The sequence below is a fragment of the Tamandua tetradactyla genome, chromosome 16 (genome assembly GCF_023851605.1).
Source record: "Tamandua tetradactyla isolate mTamTet1 chromosome 16, mTamTet1.pri, whole genome shotgun sequence".
Lineage (NCBI taxonomy): Eukaryota > Metazoa > Chordata > Mammalia > Pilosa > Myrmecophagidae > Tamandua > Tamandua tetradactyla.
The window spans coordinates 18,670,560-18,697,945 of record NC_135342.1 but is presented as its reverse complement, the minus strand read 5'-3'; the positions used below and the strand labels follow the sequence as shown (position 1 = coordinate 18,697,945).

Here is a 27,386-nt window from a genome sequence, read left to right as displayed (position 1 = left end):
ACGATTTCTCACGTTCTTGATTTGTCTGATGACTTCCTTGATCTGGCACTTAGTATTAACTTGAAACTTCAATACTTCTGTAAACTAGAAATTAGATTTAATGGCTAGAGTTTTGTCAAGACAAAAGTGATGCTGAAAATAGCTGTTCTAGTTTGCTAGCTGCCGGAATGCAACACACCAGAGACGGATTGGTTTTTAATAAAAGGGGATTTATTTTGTTGGTTCTTCAGAGGAAAGGCAGCTAACTTTCCACTGAGGTTCTTTCTTACATGGAAGGTACAGGATGGTGTCTGCTGGTCTTCTCTCCAGGCCCCTGGGTTCCAACAATTTTCCCCAGGGTGACTTCTTTCTGCATCTCCAAAGGCCTGGGCTGAGCTGCAAGTGCTGAGATGAGGAATGCCGAGCTGCTAGGCTGTGCTACATTGCATTCTCTCATTTAAGCACCAGCCAATTAAGTCAAACGTCACTCATTGCGGCAGACACGCCTCCTAGCCGACTGCAGATGTAATTAGCAACAGATGAGGTTCACGTACCATTGGCTTGTATCCGCAGCAACCGAACTAGGTATGCTCACCTGGCCAAGTTGACAACTGAATCTAACTAACACAATAGCTAAACAAGGTGCCATATGGTATCCAACTGAAGCCATCTCAAATGCTGAGCAAGTACTTTCACTGATGAGAAAAAGATAACCATTAAGGGAAAATGGTCAATGGTTTAAACAAAGGGGACCGTTCTACAATATTAGACCATGTAGTTCTTTAACAATTTCTATATAAGATTAAGCTGTTTTGAAAATTTTATCTTGTAGTTTATCTATTAAAGAGGATCAATCAGATAATAGAGTATTTCAGAGAAAATGACAGCAAATTTTAAGATGTAGAAGATAAAATAAAGAATATTTCATATGCTTTTATTTTCAGTAATAGTAAAATAGGTAATTAAGAGCAAAGTCTGACAGGAAAACAATGAAAGATAGGCACATTTTTAAAATGTCATAGGCATCAAAAGACAAGATACTGGAGAATTAGTGTGCCAAATTCCAGGAAAATTTGGGGGGGGTCATACATTTGGGGCTATTTTCCCCCTGGGAGTGATGTCTATTCAAGGAAAAGGTCTAGAAGATTTTTTTTTAACTCATATGAGGCTAGGAGAACAAAAAGATTCTGGCAATGAAGATAAAATACACTTTTCAAGTACACTTAAAACATTAATAAAAATGGACAATATGATGGGATATAAAACCATAAGAACAAATTTCAAAACAATGACAATATTGAATGTGTTCTGAATAGAATTAAATTCAGCCATAAATCAATAACAAAATATAGCTAAATAATTCCCACATATGTGGTTAACAAATGATTGTCTCTTAGCTCCAAACCCCACCCCCCACCTTTATAATTCTGCTTTGTGAAGCTAGAATGGAGAGATTGCAGACAATCTTCCTGCTTCATCATCTAGTTCTATGTTAGTCTCTGCCTATAGGGGACATTAGAGGAAAATGCAAAGTCAGAGGAAGAAAAGACTTACTGTACTTCCTGTGTGGAATTCCAGGCAGCAGAACTTTCTTCTTGGAGCATCCACCGAATATAGTTTACAGTTTTTTCCAACTCTCAATCTGTTTCATCATGTCTCCTCATAGATATCATCAAACAATATCCCAGAGCCTGCTCCTCAGATATCTGCATTAAATTGCAGGATTCTGCCTGAGCTCAGAGTTAACAGAATGAGCTGAACAATGTACCTCCTCAGAGGTCTGAGTTTCAGGACAGATGGAAGTTCCTCCAAGCTTCCATGATTTAATGATCCTACTTCTTCATTTCTCCAGCCCTCTGGGTAGTCGTGATACTGCAAGCGTGGTTCTTTCCAGTAGAAGGGCTCACTTGATCTGTCACTACAAAGAAGAAACATGTTTCTCAGTGGGAAGGTGATTTATTGCCAGTGAACTGACAAGGAACTGGAGGAATCTTCCCAAAACCAAGTCAAAGTGACGATGTGAGTTAGGGTTTTTATAGATAAAGGAAAGGGAGTAGATATCAAAAATCAAATAATGCTTGCATGATTCATTCCTATCAGGTCAGCAATGACATTGCATTTCTTTGTGAAGAGGACACGGACAAATTTCTCAATCCTGTATTGTCTCAAACATGTCTTCTTGTTCCAGCTGCCATGATTAGATTTAAATATCGATGTGTAAGCTCTACAGCAGGTTCTTCATGACTCTTTTCTTAGCTGAATCTCAGAAATGTCAAACTTTTGTCTTCTGAGGGGGAAGTTACTGATTCACTGGGCCACAGGGTGTTCTTGACACTATTCTATTATTTTATTCCTGTAAGCAGAACTGAGAAGGACTGGCTAATGTTCTCCTGGAAACTAAGTACAAAGAGTAGACTAAAATTGAAAACTAGAGTGAAGGATTTTTTTTCTTTTTGTGCTGTATGGCAGAGGTCACATTTCATGCTTTTCCATGGGAGTATCAGTTATTGCAGCACCAATTGCTGAATTTTGTTTGTTTGGAAGTGCACAGGCCAGGAATTGAGCACAGGTCTACTGCATGGCAGGTGAGAATTCTACCACTAAGCTACCCTTGCATCCTTCAAGGAATTTTTCATAATCATATATTCTAGCTATCAGTTGCTGCTTCCTGAAGTTACCCCCAATGGTACCAAAGAGTTCTCTTTGACTTTTCAGTGATCAAGTTACTGACTCCATGTATTTAAAATAACTGATGAGGTTTTTAACCTCCTAACTGGATCCAAAGTTATATATTGTTTGGAAGTTAATAAAACCACTCTCAACCCATGGATCAAAGAAAGACTGCACTGGAATCTGGGATATATTTTTAATTAAACAATAGTTAAAATATTTCCTACCAAAACTTGTAGGATGCAACCAATGCTTCAAGGGAAATAAGAACATTAAATACATATATAAGAATTAAAAAATAAAGGCTGGAAATCAAGAAGTGGAGCACCCATCTCAAAAAGTTAGAAAAAGCACAGCAATTACCTCCCCTCCAAATGTAAAGAAAAGGCATAACAAAGACAAGAACAGTTAAAATAAATAGGAGAGAAACAATACAAGAGAATTGAAAAGGTTATTCTTTTTTTTTCACATGGGCAGGCACTGGGAATCGAACCCGGGTCTCCAGCACGGCAGGTGAGAACTCTGGCACTGAGCCATCTCTGCCCACCATGAAAAGGTTATTCATGAAATGAGAAAAATAAAATTGAGAAAGCCAGGTTAAGATTGGTTATTTAAATGGTTAGAAGCCAAGGAAAAGAATGAAAAAGGAAACATCATCCCATGGACTAGGGGAATATTGTGGAACTTAATGCCAATGAAATTGAAAACTTAAATGAAATGTTTGAATTTCTGGATAGTTTAACAAATATAACATTATCAAAAACTGACATAAGAAGTAATAGAAAACCGGAGTAGATCTAGAAGTATTGAAAAGTTGACTTCGTTATTTAAAACTTCACTAAAGTAAATCTCTAATCTTAGAGAATGCCAACAGTGAATTCTGCCAAATATTTAAGGAAACCATGCCTACCTGAAAATTTCTTTCTGAAAGTAACAAAATAGGAAACATTTATAACTAATTTTCTGAGGCCACCACAACATTGACACCAAAATCTGCCAGAGCCTTTAATAGAAAGGAAAATGACAGGCTCATCTTATCATAAACACGCATGCAAAGATCCCTTTAAAAATGTTACCACACTATATCCAATACTACATAAAAGGATAATACATTATGACAGTTGACTTGTATCAGGAATGCCAAAAAAAAGTTTGGCAAATTCATCATTCATCACATGATAAGAAAATTTTGAAAGCTAATAATAGAAAAAGTCTACAAATATTAAAGACAATATCAAAAGCAATAGTGAATTATTGAAAACATTTCCCCTGAGTTTGGAAACCTAACAATAATGCCCAACCTAACCTTTACTGTTAAATATTGCACTTGCCCTTTTATACTTTAATCTTGCCAACTTGTTTGATTAATTTTAATAATTTATATGTAGATCCTTCTGATTTTCCATGTACACTTTTATGTTGACTTCAGATTTGTAACAAATGTGTCACTTTGGAATTCTTTGGAATGACAGATATTCCACAACTAGTGCTGAGTTAAATTAGGCACTAAGAAAAAAAACTGAAATTGATCTCCACCTCATGACATAAGTAAAAATCTAATGTTAGTGGATTATAAAACCAAATTTCAAAAGCATTCTTATGAGACTTCAAATATATTCAAAAATAGAAGCATAAGAGATGTGTGCACATGGTACCAAGAAACAGGTATGAGAATTATCTTAGCAGTATCAGTCATAGTAACAACATGCTGGAAATAACTCAAAGTGTCTATCAATGATAGAATGAATAAATGCTTTTTTGGTATATTCATACGATAGAACAACACACAGTAGGACATTGAACGAACTGTATAAAACACCATGATTAATGCTCATAAATATGACGTTGAGCAAAAGAGCTAGACAAAAAAAATAGTAAACACAGTATGATTGCACTTATACAAAGTATGTAGTAGTGGCAAAATTAAATTTAGTATTTAAAGTGCACATTTAAGTAGTAAAAATAGAAATAAAATCGAGGAGTCTTGCTTTTGGTAGGGAGGGATAACGTCATGATGCTGTGGGTGAGGGCAGAGCCCTTACCATTTTGGAATGCATCATTACTTTTTTTTGACATTTTTATCATAAAATATACATAACATAAAATTTACCACTTTAACCATTTTAAGTTATAAGTCAGTGGCATTAAGCACTTTGGTAATGTTGTGCAGTCATTACTACTGTTGGCGTCCAGGAAATTTTCATGATCCTAAACAGAAACTGTATCCATGAAACAATAAACTCCCATTCACCCTCCCCTCAATCCCTGGTAACCACTCTCCTACTGTCTCTATGAATTTGCCTATTTTATATAAGTGGAATCATACAATGTTTGTCCTTCTGTGTCTGTATTATTTTTCTTAGCAAAATGTTTTTAAGGTTCATTCATTCCTTTTTATAGCTGAATAATAGCCAATTGTGTGTATGTACATATATCCCATTGTGTGATCCATTCATCTGTTAATGTATACTTGGGTGGTGTTTACTTTTTTGCTATTGTTTATAACATTGGTGCACAAGTATCTATTTGAGTCGATTTCAATTCTTTTGAATATACCTAGAAGTGGGATTGCTGGGTTTTATGGTAGCTCTGTGTTTAAGCTCTGTGTCTAAGGAAACAGCAATGATTTGCTACAGCAGCTGCACTATTTTACATTTCCACCAACAAGGAATGAGGGTCCCACTTTCTCCACATCCTTGTCAACACTTGTTATTTTCTATTTGTTTTTGTTTTTGTCTTTTCAATTTTAGCCAACCTGGTGGGTATTGCAAGGTGGGTTTTTCTTTTTCAATTTAAAATTTATTAATGAAATACTTTCCACTAAATTTTATGACAAAGTTGCAGATATATATGATGCCACCAGAAAAAAAATTCAGCTAAAAAGCATTTTCCTGATAAAATCTTAAGAAATTCAAACCATTTTAAAAAGTGTCTTTTAGGAAGACATTTGAAATACTTATGGACAAAATGATGTGATTTGTTTGGCAGTAATTTGCTTGGCAGAGAAGTAGATGAAGGTGTAGGTAAAACAAAATTAGCAATGCCTTGGTAGTAGTTAAACTGGGTGAAAATTATGTGGGGGTTCATTAAAATACTTTGACTACTTCCGTATATATTTGATATACTCCATACTAAAAAAAAAAAAAAAAATGAAGGAAGAAAAGCACTTCTTAACCTGATGTTTTTTTTTGCAGTAACTATCTTATAAAATCCCTAATGTTCGTTGCATGTTCCTCTCATTGTTTTGCTGGTGGGAATTTAAAATATAAAATTAGGCAGATCTACTAACTGGACATTGATTGTAGTTGCAATCATAAAGCTCTGTTAAACCATGTGGCATTTAAGAAATTCAGAGAAGGTTCGCTATTGATAAGATCATTTTTTATCAAAGAAGATGGAAGTTTACAGAAAAATCATGCATAAAATATAAAGCCCCAGTTAATAATAATAATATATTATTAACACCTTGCATTAGTGTGCTATCAATGTGGTTTTGATTTGCATTTCCCCAATGACTCATGATGTTGTCTCTTTTCATGTGGTCATTTGCCATTTCTACATCTTCTTTGGAGAAATACTCAAGTCCTTTCCCTATTTTAAATAATTTTTTTGTCATTTTATTATTGAGTTGTAGGAGTTCTTTATATATTATCACTATTAAACCCTTCTCAGATATATTAAATTTATATACACATACAAAAAAGCACTAAATTTCAACGGACATTTTAACAAGTAGTTATAGAACAAATTTCAAATTATGGTATGGGTTATAGTTCCACAATTTCAGGTAATTCCTTCTAGCTGCTCTAAAACCCTGGACACTAAAAAGAAATATCAATACAATGATTCAGTAGTCATACCTATTTGTTAAATGCTATCTTCTCTGTTAAACTTCTCCTTCTCCTTTGATCCTTCTTCCATTCTTTAGGGACATTTGGACAATGACCATCCTACCTTTTTCATGTTGAAAAAACGGTTTTAATTTTGATGAAGCCAACTTACCTACTTTTTCTTTTCTTTCTCATGTTTTCTGAGTCATATCTAGGAATTAGGAATCCAATGTCTAACCCAAGGTCATGAACATTTACCCCTGTTTTCCTAAGAGTTTTATGGTTTTAGCGCTTATATTTATGGTCATCGATGTACTTTGAGTTAAATTTGGTATATGGGGAGAGGCAGAGGACCAACTTCATTCTTTTGCATGTGGATTTCTACTCATCTTAGTACCATTTGTCTAATTACCTTGGCACATGTCAAACATCAAGTGGTCGTGGATATATAAGTTTATTTCTGGGTTTTCAATGTAATTTCCTTGATATATTCGTCTGTCCTTATTTCAGTGCCACACTGTTTTGATTAATGCAGTATTGTAGTAAGTTTTGAAATAAGGAAGTGTGAGTCTTCTCACTTTGTTCTTTCTCTAAGATTGTTATGTCTATTTGGGGACATCTGAAATTCTATATTAATTACAGGATTGGCTTTTCCATTTCTGCAAAAAAGGTTTTTGGAATTGTGTTGAATCCATAGGTAACTTGGGTATTATCTCCTCACAATATTCAGTCTCCCAATCCATAAACACAGGACCTCTTGCCATTTAATTAGGTTTTAATTACTTTAAGCAATGTTTTGTGGCTTTCACTGTATGTCTTTTACCTAAGAAGTTTAAATTTATTCCTATATATTTTATTATTTTAAAGGCTATTTTACATGCAATTGCATTTTAACTTCTTTTTCCAATTTTCAATATTGCTATATAGAAAAACAATTGATTATTGCATGTTGATTTTGTACCCTGCAAATCTGCTGAATTTTTTTATTAGATCTAGAAACTTTCTTGTGGATTCTTAGGGATTTCATGTATTTAGGATCATGTCAACTGTAAGTAGAGATAGTATTATATCTTCCTTTCCATCTTGGATGCCTTTTATTTTCCTAGACTATTTGCTCTGACTAGAACTTTCAGTTGAAAGCTGTGATAAAAGCAGTCATCCTTGCCTTATTCCTGATTTCAGGGGTAAAGCTTTTGGTCTTTCACCACTGAGTATGTTAGTTGTGGTTTTTTCCATAAATACCTTTTTTTCAGGTTGAGGAAGTTCTTATTATTCCTAGTATTCTGAGTGTTTTTATCATGACAAGTGTTGGACTTTGTCCAATGCCTATGCTATATCAATTGAGATGAATATGTGATTTCAAACTTTATTTTATTAATGTGATGTATTACATGCATAAATTTTTATAGGTTAAAACACCATTTGCACACCCATGGAATAAATTCCATTTGGCCATGATATAGAATCATTTCAATATGAAATTAGGTTTGACATGCCAGAATTTTGTTGCAGATTTTTGCATGTACATTCATAAGGGATAATCATCTGTAATTTTCTTTGTGTGTGTGTGTGTGTGTGTGTGTGCGCACGCACACGTGCGCGTGCATGCGCGCTGTCTTTATCTGGCTCTGGTATCAGGGTAATGCTGACCTCTTAGAGTGAGTTAGGATGTATTCCCTCCTCTTCAATATTTTGAAGGAATTTAAGAAGGATTGGTGCTATTTCTTCTTTAAATGACTGCTAGAATTCATCACCAAAGCTATCTAGTCCTGGACTTTTCTTTGTTGGGATGTTTTGGATTACTGATTCTATCTCTTTCCTTGTTTTGGGTCTGTTGAGATTTTCTGTTTCTTCTTGAGTCAGTGTTTTGGTTTGCAAAAGCTGCTAAAATGCAATATACCAAAATGGAATGGCTTTTTAAAAGGGGAATTTATTAAGTTGCAAGTTTAGAGTTCTAAGGCCATAAAAATGTCCAAACTAAGGCATCCAGGGAAAGATACCTTGATTCAAGAAAGGATGATGGATTCCGAACACCTCTGTAAGCTGAAAAGGCACAAGGTGACATCTCCTAGTTTTCTCTCCCAGCTTTTTGTTTCATAAAACTCCCCTGGGGATGTTTTCCTTCTTCATCTCCAAAGGTCTCTGCTTATGTGTACTCTGTTATTCCTGTTGGCTCTAAGCTTCTTTCAGAATGGTTCCCTCTTAAAGAGCTCTGGTAAGCAACCCCACTTTGAATGAGTGGGTCACATCTCCATGGAAACAATAAGAAAAGAGACCCAATCCAGCGATATTGAATGAGGATTGAAGGACATGGCTTTTCTGGGGTACATAATAGCTTCAAACCAGCACAGTCAGTTTAGGTAATTTGTGGGAAGTTGCCTACTTCATCTAGGTTATCTAATTTGTTGGCTTACAATTGTTCATAGCATTCTCTTATAATCATTTTTATTTCTGTAAGATTGGTGCATTTCCCTACTTTCATTTCTGATTCTAGTTATCTATGTCCTCTCTCTGGTTTTCTTTGTAATTCTAGCTGAAAGTTTCTCAATTATATTGATTTTTTTCAAACAACCATGTTATAACTATCAGAATATTCTGTGTGCTGCCTCAGCATCCATCTTACTTTGACTAAGTCACTTGCCTCACCACTGACCTTTGGCCTAGTTAATGAACATTTTTCCCACCCTAGGGTGAAAACTGCCCCAGAGCCCAAACCTACATCTGCAACCACCACCCACACCTCACCCAAAACCCATAGCTGATCCCAAATGATAAGCTAACTACTCCCACCACCCTCATACCCTGAGCCCCTTTCCCTTTTTATGTGCATTTGCTCTAAGCTAAACAAGCCACGACTTCCTTAGGAAATCTACCAACCGTGGACCACAATAAAGACACAAGCCCATGGGCCCCTCTCACTCTGAGTGTTCTCCATCGGGTGGTTCAGCAACCAGAGCTGGTTGTTCTTCCAGTCAACACCTATTGTGTCATTCCTGAGTTCCATCCCAGACCCAAATTTAAGATCCAAATTTAAAACAAACCAATTTTTACTTTAGTTGATTCTATTCTCTATTTATCTATGCTCTAGTCTTTATTATTTACTTCCTTCTGCTAACTTTAGGTTTATTTTTCCTCTTTCTCTAGTCCCACAAGGTATGAATTTAGGATATTTATTTGAGATCTTTCTTAGATTTTGATGTAGGTGTTTACAGCTATAAAATTCCCCTGACCCTGCTTTTGATACACCCTTCTAGTATTGGTATGTTCTGTTTTCATTTTCATTCATCTCCAGATATTTTCTAATTTCACTTGTGATTTCTTCTTTGATCCATGTATTTTTCAGTTTCCACATATTTGTGAATTTCCTAGTTTTCATTCTTTTATTGATTTCTATTCTCATTCCATTGTGGTCAGAGAAGGTAATTTGTATGGTTTCAATCCTTTTAAATTTATTAAGACTTGATTTGTGACCTAAGATATGGTCTATCTTGGAGAATAATCCATACGCACTTGAGAAGAATATGCGTTCTATTGTTGTTGGGTGGGGTGTTATATATATGTTTGTTGAGTGATTGGTTTATAGTGTTGTTTGAGTCCTCCATTTCCTTATTTAACTTCTGTCTTGTTGTTTTATCCACTGTTTAAAATGGTGTTTTGATTTCCCCACCTGGGGAATTCTGATATTCTTGCAAACATTGGGGGCTACCAGTTTAACAGACCAATCCCTTGGTCTTGGGGCTTGCCCTGATGAAACTTATTCCTGCAAAGGAGAAGCTAAGCCTATTTATAATTATGCCTAAGAGACAGCCAGAGAAAATCTTTTGTTGTTCATATGTGTCCTCTCTCTTTGAGCCAACTCAGCAGATATTCACTTGCCTTCCCCTTAAGTGGGGCATGACTCCTAGAGGGTGTAAATCTCCCTGGCAAATAGGACATGACTCCTGGGGTTGAACCTGGCCCTCATATCATAGGATTAAAAAAGTCTTTTTGATCAAAAGTGGAAAGAGAAGTGAAACAAAATAAAGTTTCAGTGGCTGGGAGATTTCAAATAGAGTCAAGAGATCATTCTGGAGGTTATTCTTATGCATTATATAGATATCTCTTTCTAGTCTTTCGTGTATTGGAGTAGCTAGAGGGAAATACCTGAATTGTAATCCAGTAGCCTTGATTCTTGACGATGATTGTACAACTACAAAGCTTTTATGATGTGACAGTGTGATTGTGAAATCTTGTGACTGGCACTTCCTTTACCCAATACATAGAAAGATGAGTAAAAAATAAAGACAAAATAAATAGTGAGAATAAAGAGTCTGGGATGTTTCTGGTGCTTTTTTTTATTTTTATTCATATTTTTATTTTTTGGAGTAAGGAAAATGTTCAAAAATTTATTGTGGTGATGAATGCACAACTACATGATAATAACTATATGATAATATTATGAATCATTGATTGTAACTTTGGATAATTATATGGTATGTGAATTTATCTTTATAAAATTGCATAAAAAATTGAAGGCAAAAAAATGGTGTTTTGAAAGCTCCAATTCTTATTGTACAATTCTTTCATCGCTCTTCAATTCTATCCATTTTTGCTTCATGTACTTTGGGGCTCTGTTATTAAGTGCATATATTTTATAATTGTTATATCTTCTTTAAAAACACAATTTTATTGAGATATATTATATATTCACATACCCTATAAGCATCGAAATTGGGCAATTAGTGGTTCACAGTATTATCATATATCTGTGCATTGGTCATCACAATCGATTTTTGAACATTTTCATTACTTCAAAAAAAATAAGAACAAAAGTAAAAAAAGAACACCCCAAATCCCATTATCTCCTCCCCCCATCATCTATTTCTTGTCTATTTTTTTCTTATTCATTTCTCCATACACTGGATAAAGGGTAGCATCAGTCACAAGGTTTTCACAATCACACGGTCACACCTTAAGAGCTCTATGGTCAGTCAATGATCTTCAAGAATCATGGCTAGTGGACTATAGTTCAAAAATTGCAGGTATTTCCCTCTAGCTATTCCAGTTCATCAAAAACTAAACGGAATACATACATACTGCAGAAGAATAACCTCCAAAACAACCTCTCAACTCTATTTAAAATCATTCAGCCACTGAAATGTTGTTGTTTTGTTTTATTTCTCTTCCCCCTTTCAGTCAAAAAGCCTTTCTAAATCCGACAATGTCAGGGCCATGCTAATCCCTGGGAGTCATGCCCCATGTTGCAAAAGAGATTTATATCACCGGGAGTCATGTCCCATATATAGGGGAGGGCAGTGAGTTCAACTGTGGAATTGACTTAGAAAGAGAGGCCATATTTGAGCTACTAAAGAGGTTCTCTGGTGGTAATTCTTAGGTGTAATATTCGGTAGACTTAGCTTCTCCTTTGCAGGAAAAAGTTTCACAGGGGCAAACCCCAAGATTGTGGGCTTGAACTATCAAATTGGTAGTCCCCAGTAATTGCAAGAATATCATGTCTTTCCCAGGTGGAGAAGCTTAATTTTTCCACCTTTTTTTCTCAGCTCTCATAGTGATTTTGCCGATTCTTTTAAATATTCTGCCTAGATTAATCTGGGATGTACCTAAGCAAACCACTCCTTATTTGAAGTTCTGAAGTTATATTGTTCAAATAAACTCACCATACAAGTTAAATTTGATAGTGTGCTATTGAAATAAAATTTTGCACCAAATAAACATATTATTCTTTCTTATTCCTTTTTTTTGAGCCCCTTTTCTCACACAGAAGTTTAAGTTTTAAAATACAATTGATAGTTCCAGGACGATGGTGGAATACGATAGATCAGGGTCAGCCCTGTTCCAATGAACAGTTAGAGAAGGGATGGGAGGGCAACTGAGGCAGCGATTCCAGGGTGTAAGTGACCTGGGAGAGTCTTCTGCACCACATAGGGCATCCCTGGTTGCAAAAGGTGAGGAACTGAGAAGCAGAGAACCCAGATGGTCCAGCTAGTGCAAACAGCTTAATGTGGAAGCCGGAAGCCTTCATGAGTGCACGGATGGGGAGATGGGGACCAGGAAGTAAGCCAAGCTGCATTCCTTGACTGCACTACCTTTACCAGCGCAGACCCATGACCCGTGACTCACCATATACCCCATGCACATAAATCCCTTCACCAGCCCCCATTCCCCAGATTCCAAGTGCCCCTGCCCTGCCAACCCTTCACATGCATAGCCGCCCTACACCCCCGCCCCAAGTGCAGCCCAACCCACCTCTTCTGCACCCCTCCTGAGCACTACCTCCCCCTCCCTGCTCCCTGCAGGCTATCACCAGTGCATAAAGGCTGTGGGCACTTACCGCCATACCCAGGCAACACCCACCCACAGCCCATATAGTTGCACAGCCCCACCTGACCCCCTGAGCTCTGCAAATGAGTACATCAGTTTACAGCACTCCTAAACCAATGCACCTGTATGGCCCCAGCCACACCCCCCAGCTCTGGGAAAGCACTGTACTATGCAGCCAGAATACATCTATCTCCCATCCCATGCAGGCATAATGAAGACCCACTGCCATAGCTCTGTACATATGCAGAAAGGACTCCACAGTCTAAACCAGCACACATGAGGACTACAACCCCCAGACCCATGCACCCACACAGCCACATCCTCCCCTGCTGCTGGGTGCCCATATTCACAGGCACCAGAATAGCATCCCCAACTTGCTCCCATACCTGCGCTGCAACACATCACCACACTGTTTGCCCTGTATCCTGCTGCATATTCATCCTGCAAACACAAGGCTTTAGACTACTGAAGGAAATCAACTTCCAAAGTAAATCAATCAAGGTATTTACATGCGGTGAAAACAACAGAAGATCACTAAGCATATCACAATGTGGATAGATATAGCCCAGCCTAACAACTAAATTAAAACACCAGAGGAGACACAGATGTTGGAACAATTAAACAAAGATGTTCATATAACTCAACTAAATAAAATAAATGGGAAGGCTAATAGTATAAAGGAGATCAAGAAGACACTAGCAGAGCATAAAGAGGAATTTTAAAGAATAAATAGAAAAATAGCAGATATTACAGAGGTTAAAGATGCTGCAGACCAAATATAAAACATACTAGAGACACACAATAGCAGATTTGAAGAGTCAGAAAGAATAAGTAAACTAGAGGACAGTACAACTTATTTCAGAAACTCAAAACAGCAAATGGCAAAAAAAAAAAAAGATGGAAACATTTAAATGGGATCTCAGGGAAATTATGGACAAAACAAAACACACAAATATAAGAATGATCAGTCTCTCAGAAGGAGAAGAGAAGAGTAAAAAGCTAGAAAGATTAATTGAGGATATAATGGGGGAAAACTTCCCAACCCTTATAAAGGACATAAATATACAAGTCAAAGAAGCTGAATGCACTCCGAATAGAATAAATCCAAATAGGCCTTCCCCAGAACACATACTAATCAGTCTGTCAAATGTTGAAGAGAAACAGAAAATTCTCAAAGCAGCAAAAGAAAAGAAATCTACTACATAGAAACCACATAAGACTGTTAAGACTACTCAACCAGCACCATGGAGACAAGAAGGTGGTGGTATGATATATTTAAGATCCTAAAAGTGAAAGTTTTCAGCCAAGAATTCTTTACCCAGACAAATTGTCCTTCGAAACTGAGGGAGAAGTTAAAATTTTCACAAACAAAGCCTGAGGGAATTTGTCAACAAGAGACTAGCCCTGTGTGGTAGTTAGATTCAGGTGTCAACTTGGCTAGGTGAAGGTGCCTAGTTCTATTGCTGTGGACATGAACCAATGGCTTGTGAACATCATCTGTTCCTGATTACATCTGCAGTCAACTAGGAGGCATGCCTGCTGTAATGAATGATGTTTGATTTAATTGGCTGGTGCTTAAATGAGAGAGCTCAACATAGCACAGCTCAAACAGCTCAGCATACCTCATCTCAGCACTCGCAGCTCAGCCTAGGCCTTTGGAGATGAAGAAAGGAATTGTTCTCTGAAGAGAAGGCCAGAAGAGATCACCTGGTGCCTTCCCAGGTATGAAAGAAACTCAGTCAAAAGTTAGATGCCTTTCCTCTGAAGAACTATACATTAACTAAATAGATCCCCTTTCATTGAAAGTCAGTCCATCTCTGGTGTGTTGCATTCTGGCAGATAGCAAACTAGAACACCCTGCAAGAAATACTAAAGGAAGTTTGGCCAGTTGGAAAAAAAACAGGAGAGGGAGGTCTGGAGAAGAGTACCAGTAAGAGTAACACAAAGGATAAAAATAAAGAGAGGGAAAGGAATATATAGATCTGACAAATAAAATCCAAAAGATAAGATGATGGAGTCAAGAAATGCCTTTTCAGTAATAACTTTGAATGTTAATGGACTAAACTTAGCAATTAGAAGATACAGGTTGGCAGGATGTATTAACAAACATAATCCAGCAATATGCTACCTACAAGAGACTCACTTAGACAAAAGGATACAAATAGATTGAAAGTGAAAGGATGGAAAAAATTTTTCCATGCAACTTCTAACCAAAAGAAAGCAGGAGTAGCTATAAATAATATCAGATAAAATAGACTTTAAATGTAAAGACATTGTGCTGGTTTGAAAGGATGTGTGTTCCCTAGAAAAGCCACGTTTTAATCAAAATCCCATTTCATAAATGTAGAATTATCCCTATTCAATACTGTATGTTTGAAACTACAAGCAGATCATCTCCCTGGAGATATGATTTAATCAAGAGTGGTTGTTAAGATGAATTAGATGATGACATGTCTCCACCAATTTGGGTGGGTCTTGAGAAGTTTCTGGAGTCCTATAAAAGAGGAAACATTTTGGAGAATGAAGGAGATTCAGGGGGAGCAGAGCAGAACTACATAGCCACAAGAACGAGAGTCTGCCAGCCAGCAACCTTTGGAGATAAAGAAGGAAAATGTCTTCCATGGAGCTTCACGAAACAGGAAGCCAGGTGAGGAAGCTAGCAGATGATGCCATGTTCACCCTGTGCCCTTCCAGATGAGAGAGAAACTCTGACTGTGTTCACCATGTGCCTTCTCACTCAAGAGAAAAACCCTGAACTCCACCGGCCTTCTCAAACCGAGGTATCTTTCTTTGGATGCCTTAGATTAGACATTTCTATAGACTTGCTTTAATTGGGACATTTTCTCAGCCTTAAACTGTAAACTAGCAACTTACTAAATTCCACTTTTAAAAGCCATTCTGTTTCTGGTATATTGCATTCCAGCAGCCAGCAAACTAGAACAGATTTTGGTACTGAGACTGGGGTGCTGCTGTGGTTTGCAAATACCAAACATGTTGAAATGGTTTTTTAAATGGATAAGGGGAAGAATCTGGAGGAGTTGTGAGGAGCCTGATAGAAAAGGCCTAACATGCTTTGAAGAGACTGTCAGTAGAAATGTTAACTCTAAAGCTACCTGTGATGAAGCTATAGACAGAAATGAGGCATGTGTCATTACAGACTGGAAAGAAGGTGATCCTTGTTTTAAAATGGCAGATAATCTGGCAAAGTTGACTAGTGGCTTTGGCTGGAAGGCAGATTTTAAAAGCCAGGAACTTAGATATTTAGCAGAAGACATCTCCAAATTAAATGTCGAAAGTGCAGCCTGGTTTCTCCTCACAGCTTATAGTGAAATGCAACAAGAGAGAAATAAGCTGAAAACTGAGCTCTTGAGTACATAGAAACCAGAAATTGATGTCCTCAAAAATTCTGGGCCTCCAGAAAGGGAGGCTGCAGAGAATAGTGCCCTGTGCGAGGATTTAACCAAATGTGGAACCTGTCAGCCATTTCAGAGAAAGCCAGGATCAGACATGGAGTTATCCAGGAAGGATTTGTGGAAACTCCTTATGTCTGATGGACATGATCCAAGGCTACTACATAGAAAGCCAGCAAGAGTGTTGCAGGTCCTTGGGGTTTGTGGAGAGCCTGGCTGCCACCACATGGAGGGGTTGAGCGTGTGCCCCAGAGATCGTACAGAGCCCACGTGTGGCCCCAATGCTTTCAGAGGGCGGAGCCAAGAGAAAGGTTGTCTCCCCAGTGTCCCCCAAGGTTGCTTTCAGAGAGAGGCAGGTCTCTGCATAGGCCCTTGGAAAGGGTGGGAGTGTCACTTTCAGAAACCTTGAAGATAAATGATTCTCAGACTTAGAAATCTGATGGACTTTGCCCTGCAGGTTTGCAAAATTGCTAGGGTCCTGTGACCCCTGCGTTCCTTCCTCTCTATGGAAATGGATATATGTATCCTATGACTGTTCCTCCTTTGCATATTGGCAGCAAATAACTTGTTTTGAGTTTTTATAGGTCCAGAACCAGAGGATAATTTTGCCTTAGAACAAACTATGCCTGTAAATAACTTTGATAGGAGTTGGTACTGTTTCTAACTTTGTATTTCATTTGTATTGCTACTGAAATGGTTTAAGGATTTCTGATATTGTTATGAAATTAATGTATTTTGTATATGGGAAAACATGACCCTTTTTAGGGTCCAGAGGGTAGAATGTGCTGGTTTGAAAGGATGTATGTCCCCTAGAAAAGCCATGTTTTAATCAAAATCCCATTTCATAAAGGTAGAATTATCCCTATTCAATACTGCATGTTTAAAACTGTAATCAGATCATCTCCCTGGAGATGTGATTTAATCAAGAGTGGTTGTTAAGATGGATTAGATGATGACACATCTCCACCCATTTGGGTGGGTCTTGAGAAGTTTCAGGAGTCCTATAAAAGAGGAAACATTTTGGAGAATGAAGAAGATTCAGAGAGAACAGAGCAGAATGACATAGCTATGAGAAGCAGACCACCAGCCAACAACATTTGGAGATGAAGAAGGAAAATGTCTCCCTGGGAAGCTTCATTAAACAGGAAGCCAGGAGAAGAAGCTAACAGATGATGCCATGTTCACCATGTGCCCTTCCAGATGAGAGAGAAACTCTGACTGTGTTCACCATGTGCCTTCTCACTTGAGAGAGAAACCCTGAACTTCATCAGCCTTCTCAAACCAAGGTATCTTTCTTTGGATGCCTTAGATTTGACATATCTGTAGACTTGTTTTAATTGGGATATTTTCTCAGCCTTAGAACTGTAAACTAGCAACTTATTAAATTCCCCTTTTAAAAGCCATTTTGTTTCTGCTATATTGCATTCTGGCAGCTAGCAAACTAGAATAGACATCATAAGAGACAAAGAAGAACACTATGTATTAATAAAAGGGACAATCCACCAAGAAGAAATAATAAACATAAAAATGTTTATGCTCCCAATCAAGGAGCTTCAAAGTACATGAGACAGACAGTGGCAAGACTGAAGGGAGTGATATATGTTTTAACAATAATAGTAGGAGACTTCAATATACCACTCTCTCCTATAGATAGAACAACCAGACAGAAGATCAATAAGGAAACACAGAACTTAAACAACTTGATAAATAAATTAGACTTAACAGACATATATAGGTCATTACACCCAAAACAACAGGATATACATTCTTCACTAGGGCTCATGGAACATTCTCCAGGATAAATCATATGCTGGGGCACAAAACAGGTCTTTATAAATTTAAAAACATAGAAATTATTTAAAGCACTTTCTCAGATCACAATGTAATGAAGCCAGATCTCAATAACCACTAAAGAATGAGAACATTCACAAATATATGGAGATTAAATAACACACTCTTAAACAATGAATGGGCCAAAGAAGAAATTGCTAGAGAAATAAGTAGCTATCTGACATGAATGAAAATGAGAATACAGCATATCAGAACTTATAGAATGTGGCAAAGGTTGTGCTGAGAGGAAACTTCTTGCCCTAAAGTCTTTTATTAAAACACAAGAAAGATGTGTGTGCCATGGTGGTTCAGCAGGCAGAGTTCTTGCTTGCCATGCCAAAGATGTGGGTTCAATTCCTGGTGCCTGCCCGTGTTACAAAACAAAACAAAAAACAAGAAAGAGCAAAAATCAAGGACATAACTGCTCACCTGGAGGAGGTTGAGAAAGAAAGCAAACTAACCCCAAAGCAAATAGAAGAAGATAAATAATGAGGATGAAAGCAGAGTAAGATGAATGGGGGAACAAATGAACAATAGAAACAATCAAGAAAACCGAAAGTTGGTTCTTTGAGAAAATCAATGAAATTGGTGGACTGCTAGCAAGAACGACAAAGAAAAAAAGAGAGAGGATGCAGATAAACAAAATCAGAAATGGGAAGGAGTGTGTTACAACCGACCCTGAAAAAATAAAAGAAATCATAAGAGGATACTATGAACAACTATATGCCAACAAACTAATGAATTAGATATAATGGAGAAATTCCTGGAAACACACAAACAAACTATACTGACTCAGGCAGAAATAGAAGATCTCAGCAAAATAATCACAAGTAAAGAGATTAAGTCATCAAAAATCTTTCTACAAAGAAAAGCCCAGGGCCAGACTGCTTCACAGGGGACTTTTATCAAACATTCCATAAAGAATTTATTCCAACCCTGCTCAAACTTTTCCAAAAAACTGAGGAAAAAGAAACACTACCTAACTCATTTTATGAAGCTAAAATCATTTTAATACCAAAACCGGGTAAAGATGTTATTAAAAAAAAAAAAGAAAACTAATGTTTCAGTGGTAGATGCTTGACTTCCATGCAGGAGACCCAGGTTCAATTCCTGGACCATACACCCCCCCAACCCCCGCAAAAATAAAAGAAAAAGGAAAACTATAGGCCAATCTTCCTAATGAACATAGATACAAAATTTCTCAACAAAATAGAAACAAATTGAAAATATATATATAAGCAAATTGAATCCAACATTGCATTAAAAGAATTATACACCAACACCAAGTGCAGTTTATACCAGGAATCAAGGTTTGTTCAACACAAGAAAATCAATTAATGTAATACAGCACATTAACAAATTGAAAGGGAGAATTCACATGATCATCTCGATGCTGAAAAAGCATTCAACAATATTCAACAGCCTTTTCTGATAAAAACACTTCAAAAGATATGGATCAAAGGTAACTTACTCAATATGATAAAGGGCATATATGAAAAAATGATAACCAGCATTGTACTCAGTGGAGCCTGAAAGCTTCCGCCTAAGAGCAGGAGCAAGATAAGGATGCCCACTGTCACCACTATTATTCAACATTGTGCTAGAAGTTCTAGCTAGAGCAATCAGACAAGACAGAGAAATAAAAGGCATACAAATTGGAAAGGAAGAAGTAAAACTTTCATTATTTGCAGATGAAATGATAATACACTTGGAAAATCCTGAGAAATCTACAGCAAAGTTACTTGAGCTAATAAACAAATTCAGCAAAGTGGTGGGATATAAAATTATTGTGCAAAAATCAGGAATGTTTCTATATACAAGCAATGACCTAACTGAGGAGTCATAAAGGAAAAAAATTCCATTCAAAATAGCAACTAAAAGAATCAAGTACTTAGGAATGAACTTAACTAGGGATGTAAAGGACTTGTACACAGAAAACCATGTAACATGGCTAAAAGAAATCAAAGAAGATCTAAACAGGTGGAAAGACATCCCCTGCTCATGGATAAGAAGGCTAAATATAGTTAAGATGTCAATTCTACCCAAATTGATCTACGTATGCAGTGCAGTACGAATCAAAATTCCAGCAAACTATTTTGAAGACTTGGAAAAGCTAGTAGTCAAATTCATCTGGAAGGGAAAGAGACCTTAAATAATTAAAGACATCTTAAAAAAGAAAAATGAAGTGGAAAGATTAATACTCCCTGACTTTAAAACATATTATAAAGCCACATTGGTCAAAATAGCATGATACTGGCACAAAGATAGAAGTATTGACCAATGGAATCAAATCAAGAGTGCCAAAACAGACCACCAAATCTATGGTCAACTGATTTTAGACAAGGCCCCCATATCCAGTAAACTGGGTCAAAATAGTCTTTTCAATAAATGGGCATGGGATTCCTGGATAACAATAGCCAAAAGAATGAAAGAGGACCCTTACCTAACACCTTATACAAAAAAATAACTCAGAGTATCAAACACCTAAATATAAGAACCAGCACCATAAGGCTTCTAGGAAGAAATATAGGGAAACATCTTCAAGCTACATAGGAGGTAGCTTCCTAAACTTTTACACCCAAAGCACAAGCAACAAAAGAAAAAATAGATAAATGGGAACTCCTCAAAATCAAATGCCTCTGCATCTCAAAAGACATTGTCAAAAAGGTAAAGAGGCAGTCAACTCAATGGGAGAAAATATTTAGAAATCACATATTGAACAAAGGTTTAATATCCTGTATACATAAAGAAATCATACAACTCAACAACAAAAGAACAACGCAATTATAAAATGGGCTAAAGATATGAATAAGCATTTTTCTGAAGAGCAAATACAGATGGCTCAAAAACACATGAAGAGATATTCATTTTCATTGGCTATAAGGGAAATGCGGATCAAGACTACAATGATATACCACCTCACATCTCTAAGAATGGCTGCTATTAAACAAACAGGAAACTATAAATGTTGGAAAGAATGTGTAGTAATTGGGACATTATGCACTACTGGTCAGAATGCATAATGGTGCAGCTACTATGGAAGACAGGTTAGTGGTTTTTCAGGAAAATAAATGTTGAGTTGTCCTATGATCCAGCAATAGCAGTACTTGGCATATACCCAGAAGGGCTGAAAGCAGTGATACAAAAAGACATTTCCACATCGATGTTCATAGCAGCATTATTCACAATAGCCAAAAGGTGGAAACAAACCCAATGCCCATCAACAGACAAGTAGATTATCAAAATGTGCTATATACATATGATGGAATATGATGCAGCAGTAAGACAAAATGACATCCTAATGCACATGACAAGATGGATGAGCCTTGAGGACATAATGCTGAGTGAATAAAGCTAGACACAAAAGGATAGATACTGTATGACTCCACTTTTATGATCACAGTAAAGGTAAAATCAGAGGCTTATAATAAAGAATATAGGGGAATTAGAGATACATAGAAGCTAGAGATGAGTGAACGGTTAGCTAATGACATTGAACTCAAATGTAAGGGAATAGATAGAAGTGAACATGGTTCTCTAGCGGGTCTATAAGTAATATTGCCATATTGAAGGTGAACAAGACTGAAAGGGGTTGTATAGAGCTAAGTGTTCCACTGATTAACACTAGAAATATGAATTAGTTCTTCCAAGATATATTTCTAATGTATGATTTATGTGCAAAGAGCCCAGGATATTGGAGGAAACTGTTATTGCATTTTATGGGCTATATTTAAGAGGAAATCAGCACTACTACAGCAACAACAGAGGGGAATAATGGGGTGGGGACAAGAGTTAGGGGGAGGTTTAGATTTCCTATTTGGTGAGGTTGTGTTATTGGTTATCTTTCTATTGGGAACAATGAAACTATCTAAAATTGAGAGTGTTGATGGACTGTGGACTTTAGGCATTATACATGATGCCTAAAGAGTGCAGGTGGCTGAGGGATGCACTGACTGAGAAGTAGATTGGTGGAACAATGGTGGATACATATGATCAATATTGTGCTGCTGCAAAAAGGAACAAAGTTATGAGGCATGCAATGATGTGAATGGATCTGTGGGACATTTGGTGAGGCAAAATAAGCCAGAAATAAAAGAACAATTATTGTATGGTCTCCTTTATAAAATGCTTTTAAGAAAACAGGGGCCTAGATTGTTAGCTGTTATAGCAGACACATTTAGTCCAGAGTGGTAATTATTATTTCTGGATTTTAAGAGGCTGTTATTTAGATATAAGAATGAAGCTGATCAGATTCAGATTAAAGTAATTCAAGACACAGGGGTAAGGAAGATATTGTCTGTATTTTAGAACCACAAATACATTTTGAAACCAAAGGAATAAAGGTTTATTTTGCAGGAACTTAAATTTTCTGTGGCACATAATCTAACTCAACCTAACTCATTTGAACAATTGAAACACAGGGAGACCAGAATAAGAAAGAGGGCCTTTAATCCTGTATAGCTTAAAGTAATGCCTGGATACATCCTAGAATATATTAAGTAGATAATCAAGGTCCATCCATGTTGTTACATACTTCATAACTTTATTCTGTCTTACAGCTGCAAAATATTCCATCTCATGTAAATGCCACAGTTTGTTTAGCCAACCGTCTGTTGATGGACATTTTGGCTGCTTCCATCTCTTGGTAATTGTAAATAATGCGGCTATAAACACTGGTGTGTAAATGTCCATTTCTGTCCTTGCCCTCATGTCCTTTGAGTAGAGACAGCATATAGATGGGTCCTGTTTTTTAATCCATTCTGCCAGACTATGTCTTTTGATTGGAGAGTTTAATCCATTAGCATTCAGTGTTATTACTGCATGGGTAGTACTTTCTTCTACTATTTTGCCTTCTGGATTTTATATGTCATATCTAATTTTCCTTCTTTTTACCTTTACTCATAGTCTCCCTTTCTACACTCTTCTCCACTCCTCTCTCTCCTGTCTTCGTATCTGTCTCTAGTGCTCCCTTTAGTATTTCCTGCAGAGCTGTTCTCTTGGTCACAAATTCTCTCAGTGATTTTTGTCTGAAAATGTTTTAATTTCTCTCTCATTTTTGAAGGACAATTTTTCTGGGTATAGAATTCTTGGTTGGCAGTTTTTCTCTTTTAATAATTTAAATATATCATCCCACTGTCTTCTTGCCTCCACAGTTTCTGCTGAGAGATCTGTGCATAGTCTTATTGGGCTTCCCTTGCATGTAATGGATTGCTTTTCTCTTGCTGTTTTCAAGATTCTTTCTTTCTCTTTGACCTCTGACATTCTGATTAGTAAATGTCTTGGAGTATGTCTATTTGGATCTATTCTCTTTGGGGTACACTGCACTTCTTGGATCTGTAATTTTAGGTCTTTCTTAAGAGTTGGGAAATTTTCAGTGATAATTTCCTCCATTAGTTTTTCTCCTTGTTTCCCTCTTCTTCTCCTTCTGGGATACCCACAACATGTATATTCTTGTGCTTCATATTGTCTTTCAATTCCCTGAGTCCCTGCTCATATTTTTCCATTTTTTCCCTATATGTTCTTTTTCTTGATGGATTTAGATGTTCATCCTCCAGTTCACTAATCCTATGTTCTGTCTCTTGAAATCTACCATTGTAGGTTTCCATTGATTTTTTCATCTCTTCTACCTTGGCTTTCATTCCCATAAGTTCTGTGATTTGTTTTTGCAGATTTTCAATTTCTTCTTTTTGTTCATTCCTTGCCTTCTCCATATCCTCCCTCAATTCATTGATTTGGTTTGATGAGATTTTCCATGTCTGTTTGTATATTCTGAATTGTTTCAGTTCCTGTATGTCATTTGAATTGTTGGTTTGTTCATTTGACTGGGCCATATCTTCAATTTTCCTAGTGTGATTTGTTATTTTTTGCTGGCATCTGGGCATTTAATTACCTTAATTAGTTTATTCTTGAGATTGCTTTCACTTCTTTTACCTAGGGTTTTCTTGCTGGATGAATTTGTTGTCTATCTGTTCTTTGACATTCAGTTCAGCTTTATCTGGACCTCTAGCTTAAGTTTTGTTTAACAGAGGAGAATTTCTCATTTCTCATTTTCTTGTTTCTTGCCCTGCTTGTATGGTGCCTTACCCCCCCTTAGGGGGGTCTACTTATTATATATATTATATATAATAGACCCTAGCCAGATTTTCCCAGACCAAACTGGCCTCCTATCAGGGGAAAGAGTCACCTGTGTCATTTTCCTTGAGGGTGAGACTCAGCAGGTTGAAAGACTTTCCTGTGAAGTCTCTGGACTCTGTCTTTCTTATCCTGCCCAGTATGTGGCACTTGTCTGCCTGCAGGTCCCATCAGCATAAGATGATGTGGTACCTTTAACTTTGGTGGACTCTCTCTGCTGGGGCATGGTGGAGACAGAGGAGAGGTTGTAAGCTGGTTTTAATGGCTTCAAATTACCAAGCCCTGTGTCTGAATTCCTTGAGGGAGGGATTCCACCTGAGTTGGGCTTCACCCCTCCCCTGGGGAAGGCACAGTCTCCAAACAAGCCCCCAAAAGAGCTCACTTCTATGCCCCTATGTCTGGGACAGTTGCAGCCTGAAAATTCCTGCCACTATATACAAAGGCAGTCAAGCCTTTGTAGAAACATAGCCACAAAAACCTCTGTTTCCTTCTCTTTTTTTCCCCTTTTTCTGTCAGCCCTGCCCCCTTGGTGCTGGGGCAAAAATGAGCAGCCTCCACTTTGACTAGGTTCACCTAATCTGGGGGTCTATTTTCAGTAGTCAGAATTTGTTAATTAATTCCACAATTGGCCTTTGGTTGGGTTCAGCCCCTGCTGCTGGTAAAGTTTCTTTCCTTTCCCCTCTGGGAAGCATCCTGTGGGAGAGGGGCACCTGCCACTGCAGCTTTGGGAACTCACAGTTCTGTGGGGGCTCACAGTCGGTCCAGCTGGTCCAGACTGGGGTATGCTGTGTGTCTGGTCACTGACATGTCCCCAGGAGCTGTTCTGTACTGTTTCTGGTTATTTAGTAGTTGTTCTGGAGGACGAACTAAAATGTGCACATTGTTAAGCCACCATCTTGACTGGGAAGTCTCTCTTTACTCCTTTGATTAGCAGATTCTGCCCTTCAGTACTCAGCTTAAGACCTTTTTTTCTCCTTGAAGCTGCCTCTCAACACTTTAAACCTAGTCTTGGTAAATTATTGCCTGTGGGCCAAATCCAGCCTGCAAATTGTTTTTGTAAATAGTTCTATTGGCTGGAGGACCACTTTTGTTGCTCAAATGTGGCCTCACTCTCTCTAAGCAACTCTGCAAGTGAAATCATTGCCCTTCCCTCTTTAGGATATTGGAACCAGAGGTGAAAGTCTCCCTGGTGGCATGGGAGATGACTCCCAGGGATGAGTCTGGCCCTGGCACCATGGGATCAAGCTACATAGGAGCTTCCATCCCTGGAAAGGAGCTTCCATTCCATCTGTTCTAGTTTTCTAGCTGCCAGAATGCAACACATCAGAGACAGATTGGCTTTTAATAAAAGGGGATTTATTTTGTTAGTTCTTCAGAGGAAAGGCAGCCAACTTTCCACTGAAGTTCTTTCTTATGTGGGAAGGTACATAATGGTCTCTGCTGGCCTTCTCTCCAGGCCTCTGGGTTCCAACAACTTTCCCTGGAGTGATTTCTTTCTGCACCTCCAAAGGACTTGGCTGAGCTGCAAGTGCTGAGATGAGGTATGCTGAGCTGCTTGGGCTGTGCTACGTTGCACTCTTTCATTTAAGCACCAGCCAATTAAGTCAAATGTCTTTCATTGCAGCAGGCACGCCTCCAAGCTGACTGCAGATGTAATTAGCAACAGATGAAGTTCATGTACCATTGGCTGATGTCTGCAGCAACAAAACTAGGTGCCTTCACCTGACCAAGTTGACAACTGACTCTAACTACCACACAACCCTTTCCAAACAGAAGCCCAAAGCCCTCAGGAGTTCATGGAGAGGGAGATGGAAACAAGGAAGTAAGCCAAGCCACATCCCTTAAGTGTGCCACCATCATTGGTGCAAGCCCGCAACCTGTGACTCACCCCCACCCCATGCAACTGAACCTCATCACTTACCCCCTCCCCAAGCTCCAAGCATCCCAACCCTGCCAACCCCACTAGCCAAGCGTGTCCACCCCACAGCCACACCCCAAGCATGTGCACACCTATGCCAGCCCAACCCATCTCTCCTGCACAAATGCAGTCTCATCCTGCCTTTAATGAGACCCAACTTCCCCTCCCTGCCCCCTGCAGGTGGTCAGTACACAAAGGCTGCGGGCACTCACCTTCATACCCAGGCTATGCCTCCCCCCAGCCCATATATTTGCACAATCCCACCCTGATCCCCTGAGATCTACACACATATATATCAGTTTAAGGCCTTCCCAGATCTGTGCATGCACACAGGCCCCCAGTCACACTTCCAGCTCTGGGCAAGCTCTAGACTGCACAGCCAGGCCACACCCACCCCCAGCCCATGCAAGCACAACTCTGACCCTCTGGCCCTGAGCTCACATATGTGCACACAAGGGTCCTTCCAGTAGATGAGTGCATACCAGGGCCTGACCCCAAGACCCACATACCATCACAGCCACATCCTCCTTGCCATCAGGTGCCCATGCATTTGTGCATTGACTTCTTGACTTCTGCACCCCAACCCCCTGCCCCACAAATGTGCATGCTTTCCCCATCTCCCTAGCACAAGCACCCTGCTCCCACACTTGGCAGGTGCTTACAAGAGAATCTGTGACATAACCCCCACCCTGCACATACGTGCACACCTGCTCCAGCCCCCTACACATATGCACATCCATGCCAGTGCACCGCCTACCTGACACCACCACCCTGTAACCCACATCCCCCAATGCTTGACCCTACACACTCCCACATCTGCATCCAGGGCCCTCTGGGCTAGCCCTGTGCAAGGACACACCTACACCCTGCCCCCCATGCACCAAACTCTGTTCTACCTTCCTTACACTCTGACACCCATGACCCCTACACTCCTTGTGCTGACCCACTTCCTACCTGCACACCAGCCCCCATGCATCCACCTAGTGTCCCCATTCGCCTCCAATCATGTTTGACCTCTGTGTTCCCCATGCAATCCCCTACTCCTGCATTCCAAGGTCTGCCTGAGCTGCATATAACCTCAGCTTTCATACCACACCTCCACAACACCACTTCCCTCCCAACCTGTGCCTATACCTGCACTTCAATGCATCACCAAATTGCTGTGCTCTGCTCCACATCCCACCTCCTGCTCCACATCCATCCCACAAATAAAAAGCTTTAGACTGTTGAGATATATCAACTTCCAAAATAAACCTATCAAGATATCTACATGCCTCCAAGGCAACATGAGATCAC

General features: G+C 38.5%; 1 long non-coding RNA gene across 1 annotated transcript in view; it reads right to left on the bottom strand.

Moving 5' to 3' along the window:
- Nucleotides 1-257: 257 nt before the first annotated feature.
- The window catches only part of LOC143660201 (uncharacterized), a 40,971-nt gene continuing 13,842 nt past the window's right edge, over nucleotides 258-27,386 (bottom strand). The window contains exons 3-4 of the long non-coding RNA XR_013163880.1: nucleotides 1,534-1,897; nucleotides 258-674 (exon numbers count right to left, since the gene is read on the bottom strand). This is a non-coding gene — a long non-coding RNA (uncharacterized LOC143660201). The remainder of the gene's footprint in view (nucleotides 675-1,533; nucleotides 1,898-27,386) is intronic.